The sequence below is a fragment of the Glandiceps talaboti genome, chromosome 4 (genome assembly GCF_964340395.1).
Source record: "Glandiceps talaboti chromosome 4, keGlaTala1.1, whole genome shotgun sequence".
Classification (NCBI taxonomy): domain Eukaryota; kingdom Metazoa; phylum Hemichordata; class Enteropneusta; family Spengelidae; genus Glandiceps; species Glandiceps talaboti.
Genome location: NC_135552.1, coordinates 28,479,681 through 28,497,885, shown reverse-complemented (window position 1 = coordinate 28,497,885; position 18,205 = coordinate 28,479,681). Strand labels below are relative to the sequence as shown.

Below are 18,205 nucleotides of genomic sequence, written 5' to 3'. Positions count from 1 at the left end.
TTCAAAATACCTTGAATCATTAAAACGCCATTGTTGTGTAACCAAGACGTAATGTAGTCTTGTAAGAAGTATAAGTGTACTTTTGAAAATCTGCCATTAATGATAGTGTTGAATCTAGATATCGGCTTTCAGACGGTCAGACGCTACTGTCTCCAGCGTAAAACAACAAACCAGTAAAAGTACAGACACAGCTTTCGGCATAAAATAGTCGGCGGTGTTTCACAGAGATTATGATGGAAAATCTACCAATGATTTATTTTGAAAATGCCATGTCACTCCTTTAATCGATACGACATAATATTGTAATTTTACTCCAAACACGAAACATATCAAGTATGTACCATCGCTAGATAAGCTGCGAAGAGAACAAAACAATAAGTGTCTCCAATTGCGGCACAACACACGAATTCAGCTATTAACTCTTTGCTAAGAAGTGTCCGATTCCTGCAATCTTGTGCTACAAACGCCATTTTACAACAATCGGTTTCGTGATGAGAAATGTTATATCTGACATTAAAGATTTACTAGTGGCTATTTTTAGACTTCCTTGCATTGTTTCTGTCGTGTTTTTAAAGATTAGTCGGTACTTTGCGAAAGGCACACTTTGAAATCCCACCGGTGTAATATTACTTTGGGATTTCCCTGGATAGTTTCAACTTTCAAAGATCAAATGCGAAACTTTTAGTATATACCTTGTACCTTCTGGGTATTTATAGTCCCCGCAGTTCCTTAAATATAGCCAGTTAATCACTTTTGGGTGAATGAAATAACGATAAAAATCATAGGGAAACATATCAATGCTTAAATTTTAATAAATTCGGATTATTAAACAACTTTAAGCATGATATGAATGCGTAATTGATTTACAGTTATTTGCCCATAGCTGTGTGACAGTTAAACACACAATAGACAAATAATTTTCTTCTTTAAAGGGTTTTACCTTATACGTGGTATTACCTTCTTATCGAAATGAGTCACAATTTGCAGTGTGTTATTTATGATTATGAAAGTCAAAATAAGAAATTATTGGTTTCCATGGGAACAGAATCAACATAGATACGATCACAGTGAATTACATCAAGCAGATATTATCTCTAAATACTCGATTCGAGCGTTACCTGCAACGCTGCGATGTAACTGTAAATTGGCGAACACCATGAAGTAGCCGTACAAGCCATCGTAGTCGTACGGCAATCAGAATTTTCTGTATGACGTCATCACTTTTTAGCGTGCGAAAATAGATAAATTATAAAGATGATTACATCACGGCAGGCACAATCCACAATAAAGATATTCCAGTGAGTGGGTGTTACATGTACATGTACATGTGTAGGAGGAGGTGTGAAACATCGGAAACGGTAAATGTCTCTGAATGACCCGGATTAATAGTATACCGTTTGCGAGCGATTAACTTGGCTGATTGTTGTATGTAGGCGATAAACCTAGTGTTATCTGTCATATACTGACTACAGTAGTAACATCTTTTGCACTACTAATAGGGAAGAACACTGTGACCTATAGTGGTCTGAGCTGTAAAGTATTAACTACCCATATACGCGGTCTTTTTTTTCTTGTTTGTCCAGCTCATGCAGTATGCAGATTGGGGGGGGGGGGGGGGGGGGGTGAGTGCACAAAAATAACCCTCCCTACTTCAGTGAAGACGACTGCAGAGTCAAGCATGAACAAGCAAATGAAATGTGCCCCACATACACACTTGCTCTAAAGTACTCAATAAAAAGAACAGTTACTACAAGAACTTTTAGAAACAAAGGTACAATTAATAATAATAATAATAATAATAATAATGTTTATTGAGATGCTAATAATCCCATTTCAAGACGAACGTGCAACGTAGTTATACCAACAAGGCAAATTAATGTATTCTTCCACAGACAAATAAGAAGATCTTCTTACTTGTCTGTGACTCTTCAAGACATTGAAGAAGGAGTTGAAAATCGACGCAAGGTAAATATATATGTGTGTGCATAGGGTTGTGCGCATGTGCAATATTGAGCTAATCTGTTTGAATACTTGACTCACCCTTGTCTGTTTCGCAGCTTGAACAAAGTTAGACAAGATTGACAGAGTAGACAAGACGTAAGTTGAATTTAGTGATTTAAAGTTTATTCCTGTATTTTTCATAGTCGTTAGCAACGGTATGGGGTTTTTTATACCGAAATCCGTGCGCTCAAAATCGATGCGTAATCTCGAGGTTTTGGATAGGGAGAAACAGAGGTTGCCGTGTCGAAAACCTCGGAGTGCACATTTCAAGAGCTACAATGCCATATATACAGATCTAAATGTATGCATAACCAAAAGTATGAACATAAAACGGAAGTAATTTTTGCCTGAAAAAAGTGGCGCCGAATCGTAATTGTCTGATTCTACCCGCAAGGTAGTCACGAGTCTAAAAAATAATGTGGTTCTTTGAAAGCACTGAACGTCATTGTCGTCACAAATCGGATGTACGGTAGGTTAACAAATAACTACGATTTACATGATGTGAAGGCGGCAAGGGTTTTGTAATATGATCACGACGACCATTCCAGAAATGTCATACTAGTATCAACCTCAAGAACTTTAGAAACGAAAGGTATAATTAAGATGCTAATAATCCCATTTCAAGACATACGTGCAACGTAGTTATACCAACTATGCAAATCAATGTACATTCTTCAAGACATTGAAAAGGGCTTGAAAATCGGTCATGAATTATAAAACAGTCATTGGGGTTTCAACCGTTATTCTCTGGTCACGATATGGTGATGTATATGTCGTGATTCCACAGACTTTTCAATCAATACTTTAGTGGATGCTGATAAAGTCCTTTGATTTACGTCATATGAAAGAAAAGATAGTTCTTCGACCTAGTGATGAAAACATTTAGACGATGAAATGATTCAAACAACCTCCAGGACTACATGTCGTGTGTGTTAACATTCTCCCAAACACTAATAAGATGAGGCGCTGCACTATCATTTTTATGAATGAATATCTTAAATTGAAAATAATACGAGTGATGTTTGTGTCGGCTAAAATAAAAAATAAACGCATCTATTAGGCGAGGAGAAAAAGAATGTTAATGGACACACACACAAAATATGTATGTATGTATGTATGTATGTATGTATGTATGTATGTATGTATGTATGTACGTACGTACGTACGTACGTATGTACGTACGTACGTACGTACGTACGTACGTACGTACGTACGTATGTATGTATGTATGTATGTATGTATGTATGTATGTATGTATGTATGTATGTGTGTGTGTGTGTGTTTGTGTGTGTGTGTGTGTGTGTGTGTGTGTGTGTGTGTGTGTGTGAGTGAGAGAGTATGTATGTTTAGTATCATCAACGAAGTAGAGATTCGAGGCTGATGTCAGATCATCGATTATATAAAACCTCAGACCACTATATAGTAGTCTGAGATAACTAAGTAATCTAGGTAACTATGCTTTACGTTTGTGCCACCAATCGTAAAATAAATTTTACGATTGCCAATTGCATAACAGTACATTATCAGACAAGATTTGGATAAGGCGAGGGAGTCTTGGACAAGGATATGGTAATTCAATGTTGCTCAAAGGTGCTGAACAAAACTAACAAGGTGAAAGGAATACTGAAAAGGGATACAAGTTAAAAAAACGTTCAAGGTCACACAAGTTCAAAGTTCATAGATAAAAGTAGCAAACAGCAAATTAAAAGTAAGCATACGCCTTTTTAAAAAGATGAGTCTTCAGTTTTCGTTTTAAAATGTCAATAGAGTTACAAAGTCTAAGTTCCGTTGGCAAACAATTCCAGAGTTTAGGAGCAGCATGTAAAAGGGCACGTTGACTGTAAGACTTTGTGTTAGCTGATGTAGGTGTAAGTAGACATTGATCCATAGATCTGAGAGTGTGGGTAGAACAACAGCGAGTTAAAATGTCACAAATGTAAGTTGGAGCAAGTCCATTTAAGGCGCGAAATGTGAGCAAAACTATATCTTGTATTCAATCCGACGTTCAACTGGTAACCGGTGAAGCGCAAACAACGCTTCGGTGTTGTGATCATATTTCTTTTCATGGTGACAATTCTCGCTGCTGTATTTTGTATCATTTGTAGTTTTGTGCATGTGATGGACCTCTTTGAGATTCCACACAGTAGACCATTGCTAAAGTCAAGCTTTGATGTTATAAATGCATGTTTAAGATGTACAGGCATTACAGATTGGAAGAGGTTTTATATTGTCTTTTAAGTTGATTCAGTTTCCGCATCCACTATTTCTAGCGAGACGTCACAATTTTCGAGATTTTTTAAAAAAAATTTCTCGAATATGTAAAACAAAGTTTAGGGACGGCAGCGAAAAACTAGGTGGGTCGGGTAACAAGAACCAAACAGTTTTTTTTTATTAGGCCTAATCAATTATTTAAAAGTAATTTTGTTTTGAAATTTTAAGATAACGTCCTTGTTATATCTGGCAGTCCTGGTTGAATTAATGATAGAGATTGCTTCTGTGTAGTGATATTTTCTATTATTATTCTAATCAACCCCAGGGACTGCAATGTTAGTCCTGAAATTTTCCCAAAACAGAAGATGTAGAAACTGTAGGTGTATTGGATTTTAATATTACTGGATTATAGTTCTTTGTATGATATTTAGAAATTAATGAGGATATGAATAATAATTTCATTATTTCTGTCGACGTTGCATTATTAAAAAATATGAAATGGTACAGTCACAACTCACAATAACAGTTAGGTTAGTCATTTTCCTAGTACTTCTATGACTATTCTTGTTATATTTTAAAGGGGTCGCCACTCCAGGAATTGAAAGTATTTTCATAAACATTTGGTTCTGGAGAGTAATTTCTTGATTCACTCGATTGCCAAGAAACACGAAATTTAATATTTTCACCTCTATTATTCTTGAGCATTCTTAGCAGATATGAATAGTAATTAGATGCACACTGAATATTCATGAGTATTTATGTGAAGAAGTAAGGTCTTAACAGATATGATTATTCATTAGATGCACACTGAATATTCATCAGTATATATTTGAAGGAAGTAAGGTCTTGGGAGTCATGAATTATGGCAGTATACATCTAATAAATAAACATGTCTGCTAAGACTTATGGTGCAATGGTGCTCCATTGAAAGAACAATATAGAAAGATCAACCAAACTCAACCCATACCAACCCAACCCAACCCAACCCATCCCATCCCTACCTAACCTAATTTAAAATAACAAAAACGAGACCATGAACTATGAAATCGAGTCATTTTCAGTAAGGATGAAATTTGTATCTAAAAGAGATTGCACCCAAAAAGTTCTCCTGTTTTCGTAGAATTTCTTTGGGCAACTTTGCTGTGGGAATATTTTAACTTCTTGGGAGAGACAAGTGTTTATATGCTTAAAGAACTATTCAGTATAAATAAAGAATATTATTATTATTATTATTATTATTATTATTATTATTATTATTATTATTATTATTATTATTATTATTATTATTATTATTTACCCCACTGACAGACGCCATTGGTGGTCAAATAAGTCGAAACTATAATCAGTAGTAGCTGTTAAAATAAATTATTGATGAAATAACTTTACATCTGGCGTAATTGCTCGATATCAAGAAGCAGACGGGCAGACAGACAGACAGACAGACAGACCGACAGACAGACAGACAGACAGACAGACAGACAGACAGACACATGCACACACCGCACCCACGCCCGCACGAATGAACACACACACACACACACACACACACACACACACACACACATACACACACACACACACTCCAACATACACAACAAGGGTTTATATTATTACTTGTTCATGCTGCAACACAGTTTAACGTGTATTTTATTACTAACCCATTATGTAAGAACTGTGAACCTATGACACATAAAGAGATCCCCATAACAATTACATTTATACAACATAATGATGACCACCTCTTTATCATCAAATGAGCGTGTACTTTGATCTGCTTATATTCAGATTAGTTATTAGGGAGTACATGGTATGGAGCGTTGAAGTGATGCATGGTGTCGACAGTATGCTCAATGAAGTCAACTATTTTGTATCTAAGATTAATATACACCTGATTTATATCAAATGACCATTGTTGAAATGTACCATAGCAGATGGATAACCTACATTTTATCGTCTGGCTCGAAAAAAATCTCACAAACATTGCTACATTTTATCGTCTAGAACGGAAAAACCTTACAAACGTTGCTACATTTGATCACTAAGATTGCTACATTTTATCGTGAGGTTCTTGCACAACAACTATCTTACACACAATTCTACACATCATTGTCTTCCGGAACAAAAATCTTACTAACATTGCTACATTTTGTCTTGTGGCTCGACAACAAATTTACCAACAACTGCTACATTTTATCGTCTGGTAGGACTGAAATTGTGCTAACCTTGCTACATTTTATCGTCTGGAAGCAGCCTTGATGACTTTATTTTTCGTCATGACTTACAGACTTGAAAATATAGTAGTTTCTATTAAGTTTCTGTCTATTTTCTAGTATGAATATCGTGACCATTCTTCTCTAAATCGCATGGCACAAAATATGCAGGAAAAACTTGTCAAGTGTACCTTAGGGGATCAGTTATCCTGTTTATCAAAGACTGTCTGTGTGTGTGTGCTCATGCGTGTGTGTCTTGTCAGATAATCGTTAGGTTCTTGCCAATATCAATATGACCAACACATACAGTGGAATCAAGACATTCAATGTTAAAGCACTAAACATGTCAACATATATTTCATCACTTTGCCACCGCCCTGTTAATTTGTATACATAATTATTGCTGTAGGGACACGGGTCTAATCAATGCTCACGGTTACAACTGTCGCTACCTGTTTCGCGTATTGTCTTAAAATGACCAAGATGGTGAACAAGATAGTCTAAGAGAAAATTCAAAATAGCGTCAATGGCGTTGTAGCACAAATGTACAGTGTTTAAAAATGTCTACCCGCATGCTAGTCCATGTATAGGTGTTCATCTGCTGAATGACTATCCAGTTGCCTCTCCAACATTGTTGTTATCTTTGCAATATACGCGATCATTTGGCTGTTACTATGGGCGTGGTCATGTTGCTAGACACATTTGCATACATTTGTTGAATGTTCGTTCACTTGTCTATGAATCCCTGATGTTATCTTTTGCAATATACATGATCATTTGGCTATTGATATGGGCGTGGTCTTGCTGTTAGGCATATTTGCATACACTATTTGAATGTGTGTATACTTGTCTAAGAATCCACATTGATATCTTTGTGAAATACACCACTGTTTAGCTGTTGCTGTGGGCGTTGTCATGGTTGCTAGGGGTATTTGCATACATTTTCTGAATGTTTACTCACTTGCCTACCAGATGATGTTGTTATTTGACCAACATATACTGCCATTTGGTTTTGCTAAGGGCGTGGTCATGGTTGCTAGGGCAAATGTGTCAAAATATTTTGAAGAAAATCTGCAGAATAACACTTCTAGAAATATCTCACTAAGTTTCAGTCTCATTGACCAAGTACTTTTTGAGATATAAGTTTTTGACCAAAATTCACATTTTAACATGTAATCTGTATATCACTGTAGTTTTGGAATTAAAGAGTTTTGACCAAAAAGACACATTTTAGACCTAATTTGCATATCACTGATGATGGAATCATCATGTCATGAAAAATTCTTAATCTAAACACCCCTAAGAATATTCCCACCAAATTTCAGATCTATCTGCCCAGTAGTTTTTGAGTTTCAGTTTTTTTGACCAAAAATCACATTTTTTTACCCAAATCACACACCGGTGGTTAGATCATTTTGGTTTGAACAATTTCCCAACTAGACACCTAAGGTAATACACCCACCAAGTATCATTGCAATCGGTCCGGCGGTTTTTGACTTTAAGTAGTTTACATACACACACGCGCGTGCGCGTGCGCGCGCGCACACACACACACATACACACACATACATACATACACACATATCCAGACAGACATACAGACAGACAGACAGACAGACACTTTGCCATGCCTATATCACTACTGAACCTTATCAGTTCAGTTGTGCTAAAAAAAAAACCAAGCACAACATAAACATGATTAGTTAGGATCAAGATAGCATGAACTTGTGACAATAAATGCAGTAAAATAGTGTCAACAAGAAGTCAGCGTTAACTTTCATTGCGAAAGGGCCTATAGCACCAATTGGTGGATGACGACATGTCCCTGGTATTTTATACCTGTGGTGAACCGTTAATATGAATTCAAAATTATTTATGACATTAAACTTGACGAAGTTCCCAATTCAAATCGTTGAAATCATCATAATTATACGGTAACATGACGAAGTTGAGGAGATCTTGTTAGTGTGTTGTATTTCTACATAAGAATTTATGTACATTTATAACGTACCTCCCTCATATATAGTCTTCAGAGATTGGCTTAGAAAGTATCACGTGGTATGAACTATTGATCAATAAAGGCCCAATTTGCATATCGGGGTCCTATTCGCGTTCTTTTTTCCCTGAGGCACTATTCATGTGGCATGGAAGTCTTATCTTTGATTTGCTTTGACTATAGAACGAATGTGCCTGTGAATATGATGTGATAACACACTTATTGCCTGGCCTTATTCATGCACTAGTAGACCTCATATTACCCCTCATTTTGTTATGTAGAAAGTATTTATAGTTGCTACGTAACAGCTCTCATGGTAATAGATGTCTACCTAACCCTAATCCTAACCCTAATCTGAATGGCAGCAATGAAATTTTGAACCGATGGCAGCGATGGGATGACCAAAAACATGAAATAATGCAATGTTAGGCAATACAATGAGTCAAGGTAAAATGTGACCTTCCCCCTAATCCCATTTTCTAAAATATAGCTCTCCTCCGAGAACCGATTTGTAAAAGGTGACCCCACCTAATTCCCCCAGCCCTCTTCCCTTGTAAATACTGAAGGCTCCCTTATTCAAGTATGGGGTGGTGAGAAATGCCAATTGTGTAGAGAAGCTGGGAAAGGGCTTGTTTCAGGGAATCCAATAAACAGATGACAGAGAGGAGAAAAGGAGAAGCAGAGAAACTTTTGTTTACTTGTTTTTTTAAATCTACCGACCAACCCATAGTTGCCATGGAAACGTAATGAGAAACAAACAGGGTCACCCTAAGTGAATAATAAAATAGAAGAGAAGATAAAAAAAAACTAGAATAGAGAAGAACAGAATAACATTGAATATATAGAATAAAACAGAATCACACGTTTACCCATTTGTCAAACAACACCCTGTGAAGTGTTCAATTATTACTGTCTTGAGTGTTGGGATTGTTTGTTCAGTGGCCGAGAAATAAAACGTTATTTAACATTCACAGTTCGGTGACGTACTTTAAACTATCACTTATATCAGATTGTGTTGATTAGCTCCTTGGGGCATCCACTGAAACCAGTTCCCGTTCATCTACATATCAGTCTATCCATTCGTACGATCGTACAGGTATGCATGCATATGTATACTTCGATGTATGTCGTTGGGTGGGTGGGTATGTTTTAATTACGTACATGTACGTTTTTGATATGGATGTTTAAGCTGACTTAGATTCCCGTATTTGACCAACTTTAAACAAAAGTCATAATTGTTGAAACAAAATCTCGACGTTAATTGAAACGTTGCCAGGTATACATTTGTAAAGAAATCAATAGTGTCCTAATCATATGTGTTTAAGAGACCGAATATGTATATTTCATATTTCATCCAATGAAACAGTGAACGAGAATCTTATTCAAACTAAGTATTTACATTAGAACAATATTTCGAAATATTATACATCATAGAAATGCCAATGGGAAAGCAGTTTAAAATATGTATATTTTGTGTATTTCGACATAATCTTTTTCGTATAAGATAGAATTGTATTCCTGTTTGACATCTGGTCAGTATACTGAGTAAGCTTAGAACTGTTGTGCTCAAGTCATCTTGTACTTGATTCTGCAAGGATCTGCAAGCCTGCCTCTCACAATATTTCCTGATACCTCGTTACCATGACAGAAAAGAATTCGTAAAATTACACAGTGGTAAGGTTGCAATGTACTTTATCTATAGCGAACCTGGAAAGCTTTTCATGGCATTTTTGTTCAACTGTACTCAACAATACAACGTAACAAAGAGCAAACGTGTCTTTCATGAAGACGTTTTATATATAAGGAAAGTCTAGCTCATTAAAGCTGCACCAGAGAGTACTGGAATTGAAACCCTATTCAAAATACCAATGTTTCTAATGTTCATGATTTGTGTGTATAAACATAGCCATACACCTAGTTTGTTACAAATGGCCACTACTCTAAATTCTTTACTGTCAAGTAGATACATTAATGCAGGGGTTGCTTGGCCATTATGTAAGCGAATAGCACAACACGAAATCGCATCTCCTCTCAGGTGATTTATTGAATAATAGCATCTACGTAGTCTGGTTTTTTCCAACGCTGCAGCTGAGACAAATAGATATCAAGGGAACTCATCGAGCTAATCAGCGGAGATGGACTACGGTTGATGAGACTGAGCAAATTACGTGAGATTTGAAGTGCATCTGTAGTGGTGCAGCGAACTACTGAGACTGTGTGTTAGCGATGAGAAACCCGCAACAGGAATAAGTGACTCAGAACAAATAAAATCGTGAAATTCAATGGGTCCAACATTATTTGTTCAAGGCTCTCAAAGTGAACTTTGTAAAATTATAGACCCTGCACGAAACGTCTATGATAAAATTATCGCTCTTTTCGGATGTCCCAGATAATTGGTTTCTCATAGCATACTTACTACGTCGATACTTAATAAACATATTTTAATTAGAAACCTGTCAATCAAACTTAAAGTAAGGAAACGGGTAACAATTTCACTGTTGAAGTAATCGCAGTTGGCCTTGTCAGTTAGTTTACAAATAGTCAACAAAGTTAAGATACATATGTCTCATTTTACTTCAAATTTAGAACACATTCTAGAATGTTTTTTAAAAGGCAGCATAGGTAGCTTTACACTCACGCTTGTTTGTTTATTATGCTCAATAAATGTCAAGGTGTCTTCTTACTGAGTCTGCGCATCGATCACGATTTCACCGCACTGACACTCGCATTGCTACAAAGCATAGAAATATAATCCTTTGAAAGAGCAATGTTGCCTAATTATAATCCTGGACAGCTTTAAAATCGTATTTCAGTATCCATGGTAATCCAACATTTCTTCACTTGTACATATACATATGTACAGAAATTGAGACGAAAATATGAAATTTGTAAGCGTTTATGTTGCCGTGTATTTATACATTCTTGGCTGTTTTGCCTTTCTGAGTGAGTTCTGAGTTCTGAGTGTGTTGAGTTGATTGGCCCAACACCTAAGCCGCCTAGGGACTTTATTGCATTCAGTTCCGATGATATGATTGTGGCATTGATTTACGTGTTGTAATTTGAATAGTTTGTGGCATTTATTTAGTTTACTGCTCAAAGACTATGTAAAAAATCACAAATTTAATCTCAGACTGCATAACTACGAATTGGTACTGACAGTTTAACGATGGAGTCGATACTAGTAACCGTTTTGCCCACCCAGCCACCCACCCACCCACCCACCACCTCTCTGGTTCATACTATCAATCCATTACTCCTGGGTGTGTTCGTATAACCGTAAACCAACCGTAAGCAGAGTTTCATTTAACAGGATTTGCCGAGACACTCCCTGTGCTCAACCTAGCAATGATTGGGGTTAACATATGGAAATGGATTTTTATTCACAAACCCCAATGACTTACATAGTAATATAGCGAATTACATTGATTGTGCATAACTAACTGATTTATAGAGTAATATAGGGAATAGATTGATTGTATACAACCCACTGACTTTAGTATTGGGAATACATTGATTGCATACAACCCACTGACTTTAATATAGGGAATACATTGATTGTATACAACCCACTGACTTTAGTATAGGGAATAAATTGATTGTATATAACCCACTCACTTTAATATAGGGAATACATTGATTGTATACAACCCACTCACTTTAATATAGGGAATACATTGATTGTATACAACCCACTGACTTTAATATAGGGAATACATTGATTGTATACAACCCACTGACTTTAATATAGGGAATACATTGATTGTATACAACCCACTGACTTTAATATAGGGAATACATTGATTGTATACAACCCACCGACTTTAATATAGGGAATACATTGATTGTATACAACCCACTGACTTTAATATAAGGAATACATTGATTGTATACAACCCACTGACTTTAATATAGGGAATACATTGATTGTATACAACCCACTGACTTTAATATAGGGAATACATTGATTGTATACAACCCACCGACTTTAATATAGGGAATACATTGATTGTATACAACCCACCGACTTTAATATATGGAATACATTGATTGTATACAACCCACTGACTTTAATATAGGGAATACATTGATTGTATACAACCCACTGACTTTAGTATAGGGAATAAATTGATTGTATATAACCCACTCACTTTAATATAGGGAATACATTGATTGTATACAACCCACTGACTTTAATATAGGGAATACATTGATTGTATACAACCCACTGACTTTAATATAGGGAATACATTGATTGTATACAACCCACTGACTTTAATATAGGGAATACATTGATTGTATACAACCCACTGACTTTAATATATGGAATACATTGATTGTATACAACCCACTGACTTTAGTATAAGGAATACATTGATTGTATACAACCCACTGACTTTAATATAGGGAATACATTGATTGTATACAACCCACTGACTTTAATATATGGAATACATTGATTGTATACAACCCACTGACTTTAATATAGGGAATACATTGATTGCATACAACCCACCGACTTTAATATAGGGAATACATTGATTGTATACAACCCACTGACTTTAATATAGGGAATACATTGATTGTATACAACCCACTGACTTTAATATAGGGAATACATTGATTGTATACAACCCACTGACTTTAATATATGGAATACATTGATTGTATACAACCCACTGACTTTAGTATAAGGAATACATTGATTGTATACAACCCACTGACTTTAATATAAGGAATACATTGATTGTATACAACCCACTGACTTTAATATAGGGAATACATTGATTGTATACAACCCACTCAATAATGCTATGAATCTTATTGAATTTTTTTCTCAAGGTACTCTTCTCAAGTATAGTCAGCTAGCTCCGAGTCATTAGGGAAGTAAATGCGTTAATATGCTTTATATAAATAAAATAAAATAGCGATGGTGGTGAAATTGTTCATAATCTGGAATTAACGTTATAACGGTTATTCGGTTATCTCCCAACAAATCAGATTCAAGGTGGTGGGTTTTACCGTTATACCTTAGTAAATTTCATGTTCCAGACAGTTTTTAAATGTTTTGGTCTTTCAAAATTTATAGACTCTGACCGCACTAATGTCATGTTATAGAAGGTATTACACGTCCACGTCCATATACACAGTGTCACACAATCGTGTCATTGTTTCAGATTAGAACATCCGGGATAGTTGCCTGGCAATTGAAGATTACATTTCCCATAGGCAATAAATGAGAAAAAAATTATTGTGATTTTGCAAGAGATACTGATATTTTGCAATCTAACAGGATCAAAATCATAATTGATAAAAATCAATATGCATTTCCTCACGTAGCATGCCGTAAAACGGTACAGTCCAATAAGGGTGTATGCGCCTTCTGATCAGGAGGTCGTTAGCCCCGTTTATGCTGTTGAAATTGTATATACCGTTTTATCTTAAAATAACTGTCTTTTAAAACTTGAGGGCATTTGGAAGAGCGCACACCCCCGGGGCCCCCGTAAACGCTGAACAGTTCTCCTGAAAAGCCAGTTACACCATTCAAACACGAAAGAAAGGCGCCCTCAAGGGTTGGCGTTCGATGGCTAGACGACAGTACAATAGTGTCCTGACATCACTAAAATTCAAACCAGGAATCGGATCTCCAACAAATTGTAATCAATTTGCTCTTGTATGATAGCTAATCTCTCCACATACAGTTCAATTTAAATCGATATCCTTCTAACATAGTAATAAACATTGCAACAAACAAACAAACAAACAAACAGGTAAACACACAAACAGCCAGACAGGGGTGAAAACATCACCCCCGTCCAACTTTTGCGTTACTGTGGGGATTGTATTTCCATAACATTGCTATTAAACGAGTCTTTATTTTATGTTAATATTTTGCTATTTTTTCTTTATTCGTATTGTTAGTTACTACGTTGGTAAAATGTTTCTCACGAGAAATATGAAACTGTTCTATCTTGTAATATATCTATCATCTCTTGTTTGGAGATATACGTATGATATAGCAGTATGCTACCAAATTGAAAGTTGAAGCAAGCTGCCTTTTCCACGAAAATTTAAGGATTGTACATGCTGCATGAAATCAATCTAGCAGCTCATGGATAACGTTGAATTAAAGGTCATGTCAGGGTCATTTAGAGAAACCCTGAGATTTGACCAACGACTAAAATTCATGGTCCAATCGTTCATCGAATTGTCATGGTCGAATAAGAATGGTTAAAAGATGAATTTGAAACTACAGAATAATCTACATTCAAAATATTGATTTAAGAAACACTCCTTTGAGAAATCATAAAACTTTTTGATAAGCCAAAGGCGCAAATCTAGAAAGAACGATGCTAATAATTTCGAGCACCTGACTTAAAAGAGAAAAACAATTTAATTGTTATGTTCCGATGGACCCTTGCTGTTCCAAGTGTCATTTTCAAAGACACGTGTCCTCCAGACAAAGGTATATTAACCACAATATATTGAAAACTATCAGTCGTGCCATTAAAGCTCAGCAAGTGATTTCATAAATATAAGAATCCAGATATCATGACATAAATGTAAGTCTGCGTATTTACATACTGTAACTGTAACACTTGTATACCTATACCACTTTCAAATTCATGTTATTTGTTTTCCGCGAAGTGTTCACTTGTCAGTCGGCCAATTGTTTCTTTATCGTGCAATGGCATCATTTTTAATTAAATGGACTAAATTACGGTGACTAATGTCAAATGACTGAACATGGTTGTTAAGCATGTTGGATAACAGTGTGAGAACGCCGAGAGATCGAGGCACAAATTGGCCAAACGAATGCAAAATAACGAACGATGTGCACACGTGACTTTAAATATCTTTTTGGATATAAATCTAAAATGATGTGGCATTCACCATGAAGGATATGCACAAAATAGTTTACATTATGTGTGTGAGAGTGAGAGAGAGGGTAGGGTTGGGGAGAGAGGAGAAAGGGGAGAGCGACGGACAGGGAGGACTAACATTCAAATTAAATACTGTGAAGAGATAGAGGGATTGAAAGAGACAGGCAAATGGGTAGTCAGATTGTAGACAATTGACACATTTATACTGTTTGTCGTGTTGGTTGGCTTGGGCCAGACATACACAGAAGGGAAGACAACTGCAGAGACTGACAATTTACTGGGAACACGAAATGAAGACAGCGAACGCATGAGTCTTTTAGCAACCAAGTCGATTAACGTCAACGGCTACAGACACTTGATTTTACATTTTGATCCATTTTGTAAAAGATATTTTTCAATTGGATTAGAAAGTCGACTTTATATTCATACGAACAGCCTGTTCCATACTCAATTTAACAAATCGAAAAACGGCAGATAAAAGCTTACAAATCTTGTACCTGGAAATCAAATGCATCCCATTCCCAATCTACGTACTACGCGAAAGTTCTTGGGAACACTCTTAAAGAGTAATCTTGGACTTTCGATTCCGTTGAAATAACATGCCTTCGGCGAGAAGGCACCGAACCACAATTATAAACATGACTTCTTTGTAACTGGTCGCCGTTCAATCAAGCATTGAATTGCAACTCCAATAATTTTGTAGTCTCCATTTCTTTAGAAGTATGTACGCTCCGACAGACTCCCACTGCTAAAAACAGACAAAATCTTTTTCAAAGGAAACGTTTTTTGTTGATAATAACATACTGTAGATTGATTAATGATAGTTTTTATGTAGCAATAGTAATTATGCCCATGGGGAGGAGAAGTTATGAAAAATGGCCAAAATGATAAATGTAAAAACTCTGTAGGGCAGGCAGAGATGATGGTTGATTATGACGTCACAACAATTACCCTCACTGTTTTCTATCCGACTAGCAAAATATCGGCGTCTCGCTGACGACAAAATTATATGTTAGCTTCAGTGTTTCTTCATCTCCACTAAGACTTGCAATTTAGGATTTGCTTGTAAGCTTAATAAATTTCATTCAATTTCAATACCGATTCGCTAACTGCAGCTTTTATCTTTAGATAGATAACGATAATTCTGACGTGACCTTTTGTAATGTTTTGCCTTTACTACATCAAGGTGATTATTCAGTCTCCAGCACTGTTCTGATCAACTAAACAAGCCAACCGTAACGACTATAGGAAATAGCCGAGGCAGAAGTTGGAAATATTCTTGAGGGCAGTTTGATTATAAACTGAGTGATACCCTTAGTTTGAAAGAGTCATCGACGTCACAACTCTTATTTTGAACAGGAGAGGTTTTTATACTAGTATCTCTAGTAGTCACGTAACTACTAAACAAAACATTATGTTTTCAACAGAATTTTGTTTTCGCTACCGGGAGAATGTAAGCTGATCATTGAAGGAAACCAGAATGTGGTCATCTGCTTTTTGTTTAAAAAAGCAAACACTTTGTTCTCGCAGCCTTTTTATTTAAAAGAACATATTTCAATTTTGAAATATCCCTGATTCCTTTCATTACACTGAAAATTGATAACGTGAGAACAGTTTCTCTGATTTCATCATCGACAAGCGAACTGACAAAATTCAACCTTTCCACGTCCTTCCATTCATCAAAAAGTCGTTAGTACTCCCATTGAAAACATGTAAGTAGGCTATATAGTTTTCCTATGTTTGAAATTGTATGATTTCTGAAGTTATATTTTGTAGACCCTACAGGCCACTAACAGATTGTAATTATTCAAATATAATTGCCCATAAATATCAACTCGCCATATTTTTTCGAAAAAATAGGATTTCCGAAATATGGTGTGGTGAGCTGGGTGAATATCTAGAAACATGCACTGCTTCCGGACATAATTTTAATGTAATTGAATGAAATGGCATCAATATATATTATACTTCTATGGCGTTGTGAATTTGTGAAGAGTGTTACAGTGTTAAATCGAATATTAAGACGCTGTTTAGCTTTCAATATTCACCTGCCCAAATGGTGTATTTCTAGGAGTGCAAAAGTAATGAGTAGAAAAGTCCTGATACATAAATTCAATCCTGACGTTTCGAATCAATATTTTTTCTCACAGGATATCAAAACATATATATTTTCTTCAATAATGTGTTTGTTTCGTTGTCTGTGTTGTTAAATTTAATTGGTGGTTATCCTGTATTGCGTAGGACAAAATAACTATAATAACATAATTACTGTCCTCTGTTGTTTGTTGTTTGTTGTTGTTGTTGTTGTTGTTGTTTTTGATGCTGTTGTGTTCGTCATAACAACATGAATCGCAACGAAGTTGTATGTGTAAACTTTCATTTTGTAATTGTGTCAGTTGCACATTAACTCGGTTAGAAAATTTGAATACTGTAATTTCCGCCAATCAAAATATCATAAAAGTTTAACATTCAATTAAATGTTTGACTGATTTTCCAACTAAAACTGTAAATCATCAAATCACTGTCATGTCGGGATTCCTCTGGCTATGTTTGATCAAATATGTCTTAGGCTTGTTGATATTACATGTATATGTTACAATTTTGACAATTGTCCACGAGGCAAGGCCTTCCTCTTCAACAGTTCGTGTCATAGTATCAGTTTTGAAGAAGACATGAATCGTAAGAGATACGAGTAGAGTATAGCTTACCTCGTACAGTAACTATCGTGCTCAATCCGGTAAAATGGTGCTTTATGAATTTGGTAGCAGTATTCGTCAGTGCGACCACGTTGACTGTAGCAAGGAAGAACGTTCTCCTGAAGACAGTAGAATGATGAGTTACTTTCGATGACTAGCCATATACTCAGTGTCGACACTACCTCTTCAAGTTGATTGCGAAAGACGTGA

At 35.9% G+C, this 18,205-nt stretch overlaps 1 protein-coding gene across 1 annotated transcript in view; it reads right to left on the bottom strand.

Moving 5' to 3' along the window:
* The window catches only part of LOC144434441 (PDF receptor-like), a 94,880-nt gene that overhangs the window by 45,224 nt on the left and 31,451 nt on the right, over positions 1 to 18,205 (bottom strand). Inside the window, exon 2 of the mRNA XM_078122889.1 lies at positions 18,008 to 18,205. This exon is cut by the window's right edge and continues 65 nt beyond it. The gene's annotated coding sequence lies outside the window, so the exon portion shown is untranslated. The remainder of the gene's footprint in view (positions 1 to 18,007) is intronic.